Raw genomic sequence first — 18229 nt, 5'->3', positions numbered from 1 at the left:
TAGACTGGATAGAAAAATGTCAAGGGTTAAAATTAACTATATGGTGGTTAAGACCTATCACTGAGAACCTGGAATAGAAGATAACTCTGAAAATAACCTTTCAGAGGTATACTTGCTAATGAAAATACATTGATTCTGAAAGGGAACATTTGAGTTAAGTTATAATTGAGGTAGATTTTGGGATCCTCTGCATTACATTTTTCAGACCTATCCCCCTCCATTTTATTCTGTATATTTGCAAACCAAACAGCTGTGAAAATGCTAAAGTTCTTCATGAATTATTACACAAGAAATGCTTTCTTTGTAACAAATTGGAGCAAAAGGAAATCAACATTCTTTGTTAGCTTTCAGTTGGCTTACCCCATAAACTTCCAAGAAAGCTGAAACCCAGTTTTTGTTCAGAATTAGGCTGAAACACATTTCGCTGTCAGATATACACAATTATTTCATGACACACCGTTAAAATGGTTCCCTGTCAAGTATTTGATGCATGTGGCCCAGATAAGCAGTATAATTTATCAGAATCTTCAGCATTAGTATAAAGACCCGATTTCAGAAAAATATGCAACATTATCATGGATATATTAAAAGGGAAATTAAGCTTCACAGATGAGAGTCTAATAACATTAAAAAAGGAAATAATGAGACACTTTGAAGCTTTATTAAATGGTGGCGTCAACAAAAGATATAGGAAGATTATGAAGAGTTAACAGAATTTAAGATAAGATAGTACAACCTATATTTGGAACAGGCCTTTTAGACAGAACAACCATAGTCATATTCTCCAAATATCATGATGTATTGTAATCATTGTTCTCATGGGTGATTTTGAAAGGTCATTTCTGTAAGGAATATCATTGCTTATAGTAGCTTTATGAATATAATTTCTATGCAAGCAGATGAATGATCAGATCATGTAAAAAGGGAAGAAGTGGAAGCACTGGGCAGCAAATAAAATCATTTGCGATGAAAGGAAGGGGGGATAAGACTGAAGATACAGTTAAAGAGAAAGGTTTCTTGGAAGCTTTTGAAAGCATGGAGATAGTCATGGGCATCATTGCTTTTGGAGGACTGTCGTCTTGAATATTGCGAGTAGCTATCTCAAATAAATTGATCATATCTTCATATGTTACCAAAAACACTGCTATTCTGAGACAGCTTCTGAAGTTACGCTGGAGATTAAAGGCTTCATTTTCATCTGAAATACTCCCCCTCTATTTAGTTAAGGGATTACCTTATTTAAAATAAAATGATTGAGAGGAGTTATGGATAAACACTTGCATTACATTAGTCTTATCTCATTGCACAGTTTCAGTTTCTAAAATTATATCCCAAACATCAGGATCCATCTTGTAATACTTAAGGACTGAATGTTATTTTTTCCTGAGGTTTTGATTCCTTGGCTTAGAAATTGGATCATGTCCAAATTGTAGTGTGATCCTAGTGCACTGCATACTACATGCTAATGAGAACAATGACAGAATCACTGTAAATAGATCCACCAAAAATCATTAACATAGTAGCGAGGGAGTAGCAAGATCAGCCAGCATGGATACTGCCAGAGAACCTCAGGAGAGACCAGAGGGAAGAGGGAGGAAAGCAGTCAAGAGGGCTGGCAGTTATGTACTTGTACCATAAGATGGGCACATCCACAGTCCTCAGCAAGCACTTCACAGCTATAAAGATGGACCTCTGCCTTTCAATTTCCAGGCTCTTCTTTATTAATGTAGCCTTTGATTACTATCAGAAACTTCACAACAGAACCTAAAGTATCATTTGTGCATAAATACTTTTACTAGTTTCTAGGCAGTCTTGGTCGGTGTCATAGCTTTAAAGTAAGCCTAAATTTAATCCATCTCAAAGAACAGATGAAAACAAGTGCAGAACCAAATCACAATGATTTCAATAATGAAAGAGACTATTCAGCTCCAATTCTTGTTGGATCGCTGGAAGAGCTACTCAACTAGTGCCATCTTTTTCTTGTAGCCCTACAGTCTTCCCTTCTCATAATTCAATTCTCTTTAGAAAGTCATGATTAAATCTGCCTCCATCACACACCCAAGCAGTGCAATCCAGATGATAACATGTGCATACAAAACATTTCCGTCATGCTGCTTTTGCTCATCAGCTTATATTGGCATCCCCAGTTCTCAACCTTTCCACTAATAACACCATACATGATGGGCTTCTGTGGGCAGACTTCTGCTTATAATCTTTCCACAAAGTCCATCTTTTCTCCAGATGTTCGAAGGAAGCTCATGTCAAAGACTCAATAAAAATGAAATAAGCAGATTCTTCATTGAAAAGGTTCAGGGATGTCATTCTGGTAACCCTAATTTTAATTGAGGTGAATTTCTGGCATCTTAGTTTAGTTTAGTCATCTTCCTTCATACACCAATTGTTTTCAAATAGTGAAATTTTTACCCCTGGAAATGTTTAGTTATGATGCTGGTTAAACCCATATTGTACTGACAAGGATAGCTGTGTTTAACCAATGAAAAGCAATAGTTACAGCCACCACAAGAATTCGACTGCTCACATGACTACATGGGGACAATAATCAGGGAAGCATTAGATCTCATTGTTTACAGCAGCTTTATGAATACAATTTCTATGCAAGCAAGTGAATTATCAGATCATCTGAAGAGGGAGGTAGTGAAAACACTGAGCCACAAATAAAATCATTTGCAATGAAAGGAAACGTTGGGTGGTGGGGGATTGGGTGGGGGGGGGGGGGGTCAGAGAAGACTGAAAATACAATTAAAGAAAAATTAATGATCTAACTGATCTAAATCTAAAGATGAGAACCCGCATAACTGAAGTAAATTTCAATTATGCTCCCATTGCATGGATAGTATTGAATGATTAGTTTCTAAAACTTGTTCTTTGAAACTAAAATAATTATGAACAAAGGAACAGTGTCTTTGGACTTTAAAATTTAGTATAGAGACTCAACAATAACAAACAGCAATACAAAAGCCCAGGTTGATTTGAAATAGGATTAAAATGTAAAAGGGAGGGACCTGCACAGTTGACCAGAGTCAAATCAAACCTAGTTTCAGTTGCTACCTATGTGCCCATAAACAGACAACAGGCCTTTCGCTCATACACACAGCCTAGCTCTTGTTCCTCCTGCCATTCATTGACCTTGCATAGTCCCTCTTTTCATCCTTCTAACCCATCCCTAATTAGGAATGCATGGCTAAGTGCCATCATCTTTTAACAGTGTCTGGGTGAAACACGTCAGTCCTGTATGAAAAGAACCGAATCCCTTCCTTTTTCTCCCCCCTAACTACAACAATATTCCTTGGTAAATTAATATTCAGAGGTAATTCATGTGAAAGGTGGTTGTATTTGTTTCATAAATGACCTGAAAATAGCAAAAATATCTTCATTTCCACTCATTGGATTAATAGAATATTCTGCATGTATAATCAATGACTTCTCCAAGCTGGTGCAGTGACCCTATGCAGGGTTCCAAAGGGGAAAAAGGATTTTTTCAAACAGCACAGCTTAAATTTTCTTTTTCATCTGCCATGTTCACTTCCTGTGCATGTAAAAGAACAGTGTAAAGATAGATTTCTGGCAGATTGATTAGATAATAAACTTTAATAAAAAAAGACAACAGTGGTTAGCGCTATTGCCCCTCAGTGCCAGGGTTCAATTCCAGCCTCGAGCAACTGCCTATGTGGAGTTTGCACAATCTCCCCAATTTTGTCCCACAGTCCAAAGATGTGCAGGTTTTGTGGATTGGCCATGCTAAATTGCCCATAATGCTCAGGGATGTGTAGGTTAGGTGGATTAGCCATGGGAAATGTGGGGTTACACAGATAAGGTAGAGGGGGTGAGTCTGGGTGGGATGCTCTTCAGAGGGTCGGTGTGGACTTGTTGTGCCAAATGACCTGTTTCCACACAGAAGGGATTCTATGAACTAACTTGGCTCATTGACAATGATTAGTTTCCACAGTAGTCATATCTATACCAACATGTCTTTTCACTTTGCCTCTGTCACTTTTTTTTTCCAATCCCTCTCCTTCCCCACATTACAATTCCCCCATATGTCAGGAAATTATACGTCAGATCACATTTTAATTCTATACAATGTTATTAAGGGATGAGTTAGCAGAGGTATCAGGATATAAAAGGAACAGTTGTGTCTTCATTTGCTTTCCTCTCGTGATAAACTCCATGAACAATCGGCCAAAACACTTATGACCAGTTTTATTTTGTCTTATTTCATGTTCAATTTGTGCGTGTATTATCTCACCTTAAATATCTCTGAATGATCTCTCAATAGCTCTTCCTATTACTTGAAGTTTAACTGATCAATGACAAATCAGAGTCCAAGTTGTTTTAGTTAGTTGGGCTGGGAACCAATCAACTTTTCATAAGTGTTCTGTTAGCTATATTCCAAAGTAAAACACATTATTGCACTGGGCAAGGGCCAAACAAAATGAGTATTACAATACCCAAGCAGAAACTCAAGGAAATGAGTTTGTTACCTTACAGAAGTTCATATTATAAGGAAATAGCAAAAGCTCAAATCACATGTTAAAATTACAAACTATTCAAAAGAAAATTAAGGGATTGATTAAGGGAAAATTAAGAGAGGGAGGCCAGCAGACGCCAAAATGGATTCAATCTGCAATTTGCAGGACTGGACAAGGATATTTCAACACAGGGAGGACACCTTCTTAAAAAACGACCCTGGTTCTCAGAGGCAAATATGTGAACTAATACCATGGGTTTTAAGAACCTGAATAAAATTATTATTCCTGGCACAGGGAGGAAAAGTCCATTTTCTGAGAGCAAGCGCATGTTGTGGCAAGTGCCAGGAGTTGGTCTGTAATTATGGATTCAGGAACTGAAAGGTTTAAAATGTTCTCATCAGGATAGGAAAGTGAGTGCCATGCAACTGTCAAGTGCCTGGAGCAGTAGCAGATAACGAGTGAAGTTTTATCAGTATTTCCAGAGGCACTGTGCATCGTTGGTGAGAGATTGGAGAAACCCATCAGTTGCAATCATGCTGTGTGTTCTCAGGCACAATCTGCAACCTCATGACCTGCCATATCCTCCCCTCAACCATTACCATCAAGCCAGGGAATCACCCCTGGTTCAATGGAGTGCGCAGGTGGGTGTACCAGGAACAGCCCCAGGCATAGCTAAAAGTGAGGTGACAACCTGGCGAAACTACCATACAGGGCTACTTACTTCCAAACAGCATAAGCAACAAGTGATAAGCAGAGCTGCCAAGGACAAGATGCAATAAGGACATATCCAGGCTTAGGCTTACAGTAGTAAGTAACAATCCTGCCACACAAATATCAGGCAACGACCATATCCAATAACAGACAGACAGATATTCACTGCCCTTTGACATTCAATAATATTACCGCCATTTTCAAAACCTAGGAGGTTACCATTGACCAGAAACTGAACTTGACTTGCCACATAAACAGAATGGCTATAAGCATAGGTCAGAGGCCAGGAATACTGTGGCAAGTTACTCACCTCCTGAATTCCCAAAGCCTGTCCGTCATCCTCAAGGCATAAGTTGGAGTGTGATGGAATTAGATTAGATTAGATTACAGTGTGGAAACAGGCCCTTCAGCCCAACTAGTCCACACCGACCCGCCGAAGCGAAACCCACCCATACCCCTACATTTACCCCTTACCTAACACTACGGGCAATTTAGTCTGGCCAATTCACCTGACCCTCACTTGCCTGGATGCGTGCAGCTCCAACACTCATGGAGCTGAACACCATTCAGGATAAAAGGTTCCAGCTTGATGGGCACAATGTCCACAAGCATCCATTCTTTCCACCACCAACACTCAGTAGCAACAGTGTGTACCACCTACAAGATGCACTGCAGAAATACACAAGCCTCTGAAGCAGTTCCTTCCATAACCATGACCATGAGCACTGCCATCCAGAAAGATGAGGGCAGCAGATACATGGGAATACCACCATCTACAAGCTCCCCTCCAAATCACTCACCATCCTGACTTGGAAACATATTGTTGGTCCTTCACTGTCACAGAATCGAATTCCTGGACTTCCTCCCCATGGCATTTTTGTCTACCTACAACACAGAGACTGAAGGTCAAGAAGGTAGCTCACCACCACCTTCTCAAGGACAACTAGGGACAGGAAATAAATACAGGCTTAACCAATGTAGAAGAAAGAGGAAAGTAAAAGTGAAATAATGGGTGCTTTAAGGTCAAATGCCTTGGATGCCAAAATCTGTCATGGTGTTACTTTTATTGTTGATGTTACACATCAAACTTTATTTAGGCACAAAAAACACATGCTGGTCTAGTTACTCACATTGCCGTGAAAGAATAAAAATGGTGGTATAAGTTGTTCCCATGATCCTATGAAGATGGGAAGCAGGATATGCGAATCAAAGTCAGAAAAGACCAAAGCTAGCAGAAGAGGACCTCAAAGTTGGAAGAATCGGCTCTAAAGCAGTGAAAGCACATTCTTAAAACAAGTGCTGTGAGCAACATCTTTTACTCACGGAGGGTAGCCGCTGTCTTGGTTCACTATTTCTTTGCTTTCCACCCTGTCAATTTTACAAGCACATCAACCCCTGATGCACTGTTACCTCAGTCAACCTAGCAAGTTTCAGACAGCCCAGAAAATACCAGTGCAAGCTGTTAAAGATAGAGTCCAGAGCTGAGTATTCAATTGGCTCTTTACGCATTTAAAATCACAGACTTGATTGAATGATACAGAAAAGCACCAGAACAAACTGCAGAAATCAACAACCAACCAGTATGTCACCATTGTCCTCCCCGTCCCCCAGTCACCCAATGCATACTGACACCTACCACTTTGAGGTTAAAAATTATCCCCATTGTTATACTGAGCAATAACTTTTCTTTTTGAAGGTTCAGCAAATACCTATGAGCTGGTAGTATAACCATGCTACAAACTTTAGTCATAAAGTTGGTCATGAAGTTAGTTTCCAATGGAAAGGCTAAATTATATTAAGTCTCAAACACCATTGTCCTTTGTTAAATCAGGAGCAGTACTACTAGGTACATGAGCTAATGCCATTGGCACCGGTAGTACAGACTAATAAGGGCAATGTTATCTTATTGTGCAGAGAAATTACATCAAAAGATATTTGTTTTCTTCAAGTTATCAGAGCAGAAATGAACTGTACATTTGAAGAGGTGAGTGAGAGAACGATCCAGTCTTCAGGATGCTAGGTTTTACTTGTCTGTATTGCACAACATTGTCACATCCTTGACTTGCAATATTCAAGCAGCCAGATAATCATGGCTGATCATAAAATTGTATAAACAATTTATATCTTTGAGCAACATGCTTCTCTATGCAGCTCAGTGTCGGAGAAACAACATTTCTCATTCTTTTGGTAACGAGTCTCAAAATGGCATTATTGTTGATGAAATACTTAACAATGATCTTATGAAATTCCTGATGCCAGATACAGTGCATTTGACAAAACCGTCATTAAACGTGGAGTCAATGAGATCTAACCATCATGCATTTTAGATGCACAAATATTCAGTACATTTCACAGATTTACAACAGGTTCAGGATAATTATCATTTTAAGAATAAGTCCAAAATCTCAATATTTTCTTTCTAAAATTAGTGCTCTTCAACTTCAATACGTCTGTTTTCTTGAGAAATGCAAAAAATGACCATAATTTTTCAGCATTACATTTGATGGGTCAACTTCCCGTACTTCACTATTTTGTATATTCTTTTGCACATGATTTGGTTATACTATCTGGACCTAACTTTTTTGTTTTAAAATGCTGATTGAAGGAAGTTGACTGGTTCCAATCAATTCAAGTATAATTCAGTGTGAAATATTTATTTATATGAGAACTGTAAAGCTTATATCAAGTGTCTATAAAGAAATTCACATCTTTAAAGTTCATTCATGGACTGTGAGCATTACTGGCAAGTCCAGGATTTATTGCCTGTCCCTAACTGCCCACAAGCAGCTGCCTTGCTGAACCGCTGCAGCCCTTGGGAGTAAGGACAGTATTATCAGGAAGAGTGTTGAAGGTTTTGACCCAGAGACATGGAAGAAGTGTTATAATTCCAAGCCAAAATAGTGTGGGGCTTGGTGGGAATCTTGCAGATGGTGTGTTCACGTGTCTGTTGCTCTTGTCCTGGATAGGAATGGGAGAGGTCATGTGGAAGACTACATTACAAGATTTGTTTAATTTTGCCACAGAAATGAGCTGCCAATTCACAAATCATATAGTTAACAGGCACTCCAGAAATCAGACAATTCAAGTGGCGGAGAGAAGTTAACCCCAGACGCACTTGACCTGCAACCAAAGTGTGAAATCAGCCAAAGAACCTTGAATGAGATGGCACCATCCAGAGTAAGACTAATATGCTAAGTCCCACTGCAAGCAAATCTGTCCTCGTCAGATCAGATTCAAACTCCACCCACAGTCAACCTAGTCTGACTAACTAAGGTGTAACTGTATGCTTGAAGTCATTGTATCGTTTTCAAGTTTTTGATCTGGCAACAAAGCTGTTAGCTTCGAGATAGAATTGTGTCAGTTGTGCTTCTGCCATACATTGTACACTCTGCTATCTCTGTACAACAGTAGTGGAAGGGGAGAAGGTTTGTGGGTGTGGTTCTAATCAAGTAGGTTGCTTTGTCCTGGTTTGTATCAAGCATCTAGAATGTTGTTGAAGCTGTACTTTTCTGGATGGGTGGAGGGTATTCCATCACACTCCTGACTTGTGCTTGTAAATTGTGGCAGTACTTAAGAACAAATTACTCACTACAGAATTCCAAGCCTCTTGTAGCCACAGCATTAGCATGACTTGTCCAGCTCAATTTCTGGTCAATGGGAATTCCCAACATCTTGATAGCTTGGAATTCAGTGATGGTAAAGTCAGTGACTGTCAGGAGATGATCAATAGATTCTTCATTGCTGAAGATGGTATTGCCTAGTACTCGAGGCAAAAAGTGTTACTTGCCACTTGTCCAGGTCATGTTGCATATGGACACAGATGCCCTCAGTAATTAATTTGTCAAGAATGGTGAACTTGGTGCAATAAACAGCTAACATCTCTACTTAGTGTTTGGATAGAGAGAAGGCTACTGATTAACCAGTTCAAACTGGAGTCGAGCTCACTACCCTGAAGAACGGAGGGATGACCTGGGATTGAAACCACCAACCACCACTTACATCTTCCTTTGTACTATTTATCCAACCAGTTGACAATTTACCCAGATTCCCATGGACTCTGATTTTACTAAGGCTCTTTCAAAGCAACCTTTGACCCAGTGAGGCATGCTGTCACGGACAGTCAATCACTCCCATCTCATCAACCTCAGCTCTTATGGCTGTAATGAGCCCCAAATGGATCTTTAGTGAGCAGGTTATTGCTCCATAAGTATTGCATTACAGCATTGTCGATGATACCCTCTATCACAAACTGGATTTGACCAGCTTTTTATGAAGTGTACATACTGAGTAATTTTCCAAAAATTAAAAATGATATGGCATTGTAGCTATACTGCAACAACTTAGCTAAGGTGGTACTTGGCTAGTTCTGGAGCACAAGTCTTCTACAATACAACCAAGATGTTGTTAGGGTCCATAGACACTACTGTATTCAGCATCTTCAGCCATTCAGGATGGCATGTAGAATTAATCAAATTGACTAAAGATGGTCTTTTGTGATCTTGTAGACATGGGGAGGAGGCAAAGATAGATTATCCACTTGACGTTTCTGGCTGAAAATGATTGCAAATGCATCAGCCTGATTTTTTGCATTAATTTGCCATGTTTCCTCATCTTGAGATTTTGTTTAAATGGAACCACCTCCTCAGAAGAGTCACTTAATGATCTACCATCATTTATGACTGGATCAGTCAAGCTGCAGCATATCACTGAATAGCCCTTCTTACTAGGTCACAGTAAAATAAATCTACATGTACAAGGAATAACAAGGATCCCAGGCTTCACATGACTTTTTCTTAAAAAAGTGAATGATGCATGGCTTTATTGACATGGATTCCAGCCAGCAATGTGGTAAGGAAGACCTCCCTCATGAATTATAAAACAAGCTGCTAGATGATTTATACCACTCCACTGTCAACTTCACACACAAAAAAAAGCAACTGGGTTTTAACCTCCCCGCATGCTTGCTGAAGTTGCTGGATTTTCACAATAATTAAAACTCAACAGCAAATGGAATGTGATTGCTGACACTGTCTTGCGGCTGAGACCGAGTATCATTCCAAAATCCCACACAAGTGCACCTGATGTTGTATCCACAGCCTGTGGCCTGCAGCGTGTTTTCTCCCTTTTGTCAGCCACTTCTCCCGCAACAAAAAGCAAAATATACCAGCTTATCACACAGCTTGCAATACAAGTTGTGGGACCAGCTGTCTGAGCCCTCTAAGGCAGTACAGGAAGGACAGAATATTTCAGCCCTTAAAATTTGGCAGCTTTGGAGGATTGATAAAGAACAGAGAATAATAATTCACTAATCAAAGTCCATCTGGAATGTCAGTTGAATTTTCAAAACTCTTCTTCACAAGAAACTAATGGCTCTCATCTGGCTTGCATGCTGCTTCTGACATAAACACAGCAGTCAATGAGTTCAAGGATGAAACATTATTAGGCAATGTTCATAAATTAAACATGAATTGAATTTCTTTTTCCTAAGTGGAATGCCAAAGTTTAAAAAAATTCATCTGAATTTTTTTTCTCTACTCAAGTTCATTCACAAAAATATACCAAAATAAAGAAAAGGAACATAATGGTGATTTAATGAAGCATTCATCCTATGCTATTCGACACAAAGTTATTTTCAGCACCTCAAAACATTATGATCGACTTTTGGTGTCATCAACTAACTAATGTTTGATCACTTTTGGCACCTTACTTCCGGACTATACACCACAGCTGAAATAATTAAACAGTCATGAACATGTTTGATGTTTAGCATCTATTTTATCTCCTTTCAGTTACTTTTTAATGCTATAACAGGCCTGATATGCTGTTTTTGTCTCGAGTACCAGGTAGTGGCCATCTTCAGCAAGGAAGAATCTATTGATCGCCTCCTGACAGTCGCTGGCTTTGCCATCACTGAATTCCAAGCTATCAAGAGGTTAGGAATTCCCATTGACCAGAAAGTGAACTGGACAAGTCACGCTAATGCTGTAACTACAAGAGGCTGGGAATTCTGTGGTGAATAACTAGTTCTTATCTCCCTCAGCACTGCCACATTTACAAGGCACAAGTCAGGAGTGTGATGGAATACCCTCCACCCATCCAGAAGAGTACAACATTCTAGAAGCTCGATACAAACTAGGACAAAGCAACGCATTTGATTAGCACCACATCCACAAACGTTCTCCCCTTCCACTACTGACTTGCTGCATGTTTTATGTAATGTCTTGCAAATGGCACATGCGTGGCTTTTACATTTGAAGTGAAATGAGCAGGTTGTCTTATGAGAAAAAGGTTGGGCAGGCTAGGCTTGTACCTGCTGACATTTCAGAGTAAGAGCTGACTGACGAGAATATTCAAGATCCCAGAGGGAGCATCAACATGATAAATGTCAAGAGGATGTTTCCTCTTAGGCAGAATCTAGAACTAATGGTTACTGTTTAAAAATCAGGGTTTCTTTTTTGAGAAGGATTTAATGCAATGATCCTTATTTCCCATCACTGAAAATGTTTAACCAGGCCAAAAAACAATTCAACAGAAGGGCTCATTCTTACTCCAAACAGTACACAAAATAAAAAGTGCAGGCAGATACAGAACATAGTACTGGTTTTCATAAATCATACTAGCAATTTATAGCCCATACCAGACTTTTGCTGTTTGTAAACTACTTCTGCATCTGGTAATGCATAAGGCATTAGACACTACAGCACGAAAAGCTCTGGAAGCAAATGGGTGAATACTTTAAAATATACCCTTTTCTACACAAATGAAGCTGAAGAAAGTTTAGAATTCTGGCAATGAATGGAAATAACTGTATACACGTGGGTTTTTAAATCGGTACATGAACAAATGTATATCTTAGAGAACTGGTACAATAGCAAGATAGAGAGGGTGATATTAAGATCTTTTATGTCCATAAAGTTAACTTTCATAAAACTAAGACAATTGATGAGGATAACTTCCTTTGGTATAACTACCTTTAATGTTAATGGGCTGCACAAAAGCATGGCAAACAAATTTTAACATTGACACACTCCAGAGATCCTAGACAGATCAAAGGAGGTGGTTTCCAAGAGTTTCTTAAAATTAGAGGAGATAGAGAGGAGTAGTAGTTTTGGAGGGAGAGATACAATGCATACGCTGCAAATAGCTGAAGCTTGGCGGATTGTAATTATATTACAATCAGGGATTGGCAAGAGACAGAATTGGAGAAGTGATCTTAGGAGGTGGGTATGGTGGAAGAAGGTTAAATAGGACAAGTGACACCATAGAATGATGTGAAAGCAAAGGTTGAGAATTTTGAAGTTGAATCAATCAATCAATACGATTCAGCAAACATAAGGGTGATGAGTAACTGGGTGAAGATTTAAAGAAGATGGGAGGTAGGCCAATACTGCCCTGGAAATGAAGCCTGGGGCTAATAAAAAAGGGGAAATTAAAACATTAATGGCAACTAAACTAAGGCAGGTGCTAGCCAGGCAATGTTACAGAGGAGAAAGCAGACAGTGCAGATGAGTGATTGAAGTTCATTTTGGAGTCAAATATGACGAAGACATAAGGAATCTGGGTCGCTCGCAAAGTTACCAAGGAGAAGGATAGAAATCAGAGGCCAGGGAACAAATTTCACTGTTAGGCTCAAAAGATAAAGAGCTTTGATCCTACCAATAATTTAGTTGAATACATTCCTATACCTCCATTATCAGAAGAGGGATAAGCAGTGTGGAAAATGAGCACGAGTGGAGGATTGAGGTGGTGGTGCTGGTGAGATAGAGTTAGTTATTAATCAGTGTTCATGATGAACCCAACATCATGCTTCTGAATGATGTTGCTAAAGAACAGCACAAACATAAGAGACAGAAAACTGGAAGACTCTGGGAGTAATGGTGTAAATTATGTGCATTTTATATCATTAATCTATTATGCAAAACAAGAACTGATGAGAATTTATGTGGCTAGTCAAAAACACTTCATTATGTCTATACACCCAATGCTCACATTCTCTCCCCCTGCTCCCACACCCCATCAACTTGTTTGGTCAATGAAGAATATTGTGCATTACTTGCAGACCTTTACAGCAGCAAATCCCCAAATCACTGCCAATGTCCCAAATTCAATACATTTTAAGCAATATTTAAGTAAGTTTATTTGTCGCCATTGACATAATATAATAATTCAAGTTCAAAAGATATTTCTTGCTCTTTGTTTTGGTCAATTGCGTCAGGGTTCGTTTTTTGGAAGGTATTCCATTCCCGGTACCTGTATTAGGTGGTCATCACATGTTGGGATTATGCAAAAGTACCTGCGCAATTGACTTTGCAGTCATGGACATTTGGAAATGTCTGGTGAAGTCCCAAACTCTGAGTTACAGTCAGAGAATTTGGATAGCTACAACTATCTGGATAGTTAGCTAGAAACGGTTACAGTAATTAAAAAAACCTTACCCCAGCTCCTGGTGAACTCTAAAGTATGACCTTCTCCATTCCCCCACCAACATCTTCAAGTCACCCGAACAACCGTCAATCCTCCTCCACATCTCCCCAGTTCCAAACAATCCTGTGGGCACCCCATCTCCAATTGAATCTGATCATAGCCTCTGTCCTCTGGCCCACATCCATCTGTACCAGCTACCTGGCACCCTGAGCCATTTACTTACCTCATACAATTCTCAAAGTGGTTTCGGAGCTTTAAACGATAGAATTTGGCATTACTGCAGAGGTGAGGGCTGTGATGTCAGTGACAAGCCACACAGTTATAGCCAGCATGGAGCCCTGGACTGGTCTGTTCTTCTTTGGCTGGGAAGGCTCCTGGCCCTGGTGTTCATCTGCAAAACTCCTCCGAAGGCAAGTGGGGAATTGTTTTGTCGGACCTTGGTCAAAATCCTTATTTCCAGCTGAGTAGAGTCTTGCCATTTTAACCCTACCTTTATGCAAATACTGGCTACACATTGAATATTCACTGTACAATGTAGTTCCAATTCTTATAATGTACATCATTATTCACCTTCAATCCCATGATTGAAAGCAACAAGGTTATCAAAACTACATGACATTATTGCATTTTAATTTGCTTCAATTAAAGCAGGACTGCAGTCATAATTTCCTCATCTACATTATGTTTGTGTTTCATTTCAAGGTTGCTTGACACCTATAATTTATTAATAACTTATTTAAAAATCTTACATTTCCATTCACTGCAATGTGTGCTACTTGACTTCCTATTTTTTACATTCAGTGCCAATTGCAAGTCCTCAGATACTAAGGCAGCATGTGCCTACATGCAGCAAGACCAAGACAACATTTAAACTTCGGCTTGTAAGTGACAAGTAACATTTATAGCACACAAAAAGTGCCAGGCAATGACCATTAATTACCAACTTTGTTGCCATTAAAGCAGAAACTTAAAATAAGCCAGCCATATAAATACTATCACCACAAGAGCATGTCAGCAGCTGAGAAATCTAATCATGAGAATTACTCACTACAAACTTCAAAGCCTTTCCATCCGCTACAAGTCAGAAATGCAATGGATTACCCACTTGCTTGGAGGAATGCAGCTCTGACAACACTTGCGAAGCTCAATATCATGCAAAGACAAAGCAACCTGCTTGCTTGGCACCTCATTCGGCATCAGTGCCCAGTGTCAGTGCATACCATGTACAAAATGGATTGCAACAACTTGTCCATCCTCCTGTAACAGTGTCTTCCAAACAATGACACAGTAATTAGCACTGCTGCCTCACAAAGCCAGGGACCCGGGTTCGATTCTTGCCTTGGGCAACTGTGTGGAGTTTGTACACTCTCCCAGTGTCTGCGTGGGAGAGTGTCAGGGGTTCCAGTTTCCTCCCACAGTCCAAAGATGTGCAGGTCAGGTGAATTGGCCATGCTAAATTGCCCATAGTGTTAGGTGCTTTCATCAAGGGTAAATATAAGGTAGAGGAATTGGTCTGGGTGGGTTATGCTTTGGAGGGTCAGTGTGGACTTGTTGGACAGAAGGGCCTGTTCCCATACTGTAGTGAATCGTATATAATCTCAAACTCACAACCAATGTTTCATCTATTTTTAAGTTGTACAGAAGATTCTGAAAGTAGATGTGCCAATTCATTGGCTTCCATCAGTGTGGGTGGAACATCCTACCAGATGCATGGCCAACGACACTACCTTTGACCTCTATAACCTAGAAAGAGGAGAGTTGCAGGACATAAATGAGAACATGTAAAAGTACTGCACCTATATAACTAGAGGGCAGCTTCAGATAGAATTCCCTTAGCACTTGCTGAAGAAAATGAATTATGACAGCATACAGGAATTCAAGCTGGGAACTGAATAATAATTGCAAGTCTTCACACAACACACAGCCTTCTGTTCAAACTCTTTTGCCTATTCTAAGTGTAGCTTTTAGACTATCCACATGCAACATCAAAATTGACAAATTAGCACAGATTGTTTATCAGACAGTGATGTTAAGAAGTTTCTTTGTGCAGAAGGACTATCTAATGTGAAGGTGATCTTTTAAAGGGACAAATCTAAACTTGAAGTTGGCGTTGATAAAGATTATATGCAGCACAGTGGCTGCATCTGGGTGGGATGCTCTTTGGCAGGTTGGTGTGGATTTGTTGGGCCGAATAGCCTGCTTCCACACTGGCCAGACAGGCAAGTCCTTGAGAAGCAGCAGATCACTGCACAGACTAAAGAGCAACCAGCTCAGGCGGAAGTTGCAGCCACAGGTTCTCCAGCAGGACGGGTCAAATCCAGGGAAGAACCAAGAGCTACCAGGAATTTTTAAAAAAAATTCATTCACAGGACAAGTGTGTTGCTTGCTAGGCCAGCATTTATTGTCCATTCCTCATTGCCCAGAAAGCACTTAGAGCCCATATTACTATGGGTCTGGAATCAGATGTAGGCCAGACCAGGCCAGAACCCCTTGAAACATTTCAAGAAAAGTAATCCAGACCCTATCTTTTCCAGTTGCTTTAAGCAGATAGCTGGTCAAACCACTTCGTTTTAAACAAAACAGAATTTATTTATAAGATTACTGAGTGAAATACAAACAAAAGAGAACAGAATAACTTAGCCTATCTCAAAATCCAAATCACCCAACTTAATGATGTTGCTCCAAATATTCGCAACAATCCCCATAAACACCCCTTGGCACAAAAGATAAAATCAAACACAGCATCTTACAGAGAGCAGTCAGTCAGAGAGAGGGAAGATCAGCATAGACCTGCTTGTTTGGGTCCAGCAGCTTTACAACTCTGCTTGCTAAACTAAACCAGAGAAAAGCTGAGCTGGGAGAACTGGCCATTCCTTTTTTATTGCACAAACTATTTTCCCCCAATTTAAAAGCCTTTTGCCTGAGGCAGTATCTGTTAGGTATAATCAAACTGGCCTTAAAACCCTTCAAAGCCAGACCTTTCAGAATACTCTGCTTTTACGACCTCTCTGAAGAAGAAAAGCCAAGGACAGCATAACCTTGTTAAAGAAGCAGCATCATCACACCAGATACAGACAAAAGTTTCCTTCAAAGGACATCAGTGAACCAGGTGGATTTTTCTGACAATCTGCAATAGATTCATGGCCAGACTCTTCAGTGCAGTATTTTTTTAATTGAACTCAAATTCCACCATCTGCTAAAGTCAGATTCCAACCTGGGTCCCCAGAACATTCCCAGAGTCTCTGGACCAAACAGCCCAGCAATAATACAACTAAACCATCATCTCCCCTTAAAGTGAGGGGTCATCCTCTCCCAGTGGCTGAGAAGGTGACAGCTGCTTTGAACTGAACTGGCTCTTTCCAGGAACGATAGGTGATCCATGAGAGAGGTCTTGGGTTGTGCACCCTCAGCTAGGTCGAACAGTTACAGTTCACACTTGGTACATTATTTCCAAATGACAAGCTGCTGCAGCCTGTGCATTAAGATTTGGAAACAAAGCTGGCCTCGCCCAGAGTGCCATCAATTGCGCGCACACACCTCACACAGAGGTTGATAATCATAACAGTGGCATTCAGTAACCAAATGGAGCTCCATTTGATTAACATTCGGGTGATCAAGATCACCATTACCAGATCTTGGAGGTTTATGCCTGCTACCCTGGCAGCTGCTACAACTTCTACATACCCAGAGCCCTCTCATGTACCTGATGCATTTGATTGGTCCTTGGTTATATAAAACCAGTTAACTGGGAGACAAGAGCTACCAACTGCAACCATGGCTGATGACACCATCACACAATTCCTGACTGATGTGGAGTGCAGATATAGTACTGGCCATGCTTCAACTAGGGCTATGGTGGAGCAAACCATAGGGCTGGAAATGCTTGAAACGAGCTGGTGGTTCAGCCAGAATTTAGTCTGAACAAAGCGTATTGCATTATCCTGACGTGCTATGCACTGAACAACTGGAGTATGCAACAAAGTCACGTGATAGATGCTGAGGAACTGGGGGAATGGGAACAGTCTTCTCAGGAGGACAAGGAAGCAGCTCACCTTGTCCTTGACAGATACAGAGCTCAGCTGCAAAGGACAATACAAGCCAGACAACACCCACTTCCAGGAAATGCTGAAGACCACCATGAGCAAATAAGCATTGGACAGGATGCCAGAATTTGGTTTGCATTATGGAGGTGAACTGCAGCCTTTATACACGGTGTTCATTTTTGCTGTCTATCAACAAAAGATCACGTGAAATTATCCAAATGCTTTCCCATGTGATGGTCCCTTAATGGACAACGGCAAGATACAGGTGAACAGTGGGCTTTGGGCACAGAGTGGAAATGACTTAGCAAGAGTGTTCAGATGGGATGTAGCTGAGGACAAATAAATTCTGTCGTCTTTTAATTAAATGGTGGTTAGGTTGAGAGAATAAAGTTCTATGTGCGAGGGAGTGTCAGCCATGCCAACTGTGTGCAGCAAATAATGTGGCTTTGTGGCTGCTGTGTCATTGTGCTACCAATAAGGGGCAACTTTGGATTGCCAACATTTGTCCAGGATACACAGTGTCTTATTAAAGATGACGTGAACACCAGGAATACCAGTCTT

The 18229-nt window shown here is 40.2% G+C and overlaps 1 protein-coding gene across 6 annotated transcripts in view; it reads right to left on the bottom strand.

Annotated features, from left to right (window-relative positions):
• Positions 1–18229, bottom strand: part of LOC122560108 (extracellular sulfatase Sulf-2-like) — a 305717-nt gene that overhangs the window by 243681 nt on the left and 43807 nt on the right. The window lies entirely within an intron of this gene.

This window comes from Chiloscyllium plagiosum, unplaced genomic scaffold (assembly GCF_037043375.1).
Source record: "Chiloscyllium plagiosum isolate Xiang-an unplaced genomic scaffold, Cpla_swu_hap1 HiC_scaffold_15, whole genome shotgun sequence".
Classification (NCBI taxonomy): Eukaryota; Metazoa; Chordata; class Chondrichthyes; order Orectolobiformes; family Hemiscylliidae; genus Chiloscyllium; species Chiloscyllium plagiosum.
This window is presented reverse-complemented; position numbering and strand designations above follow the sequence as displayed.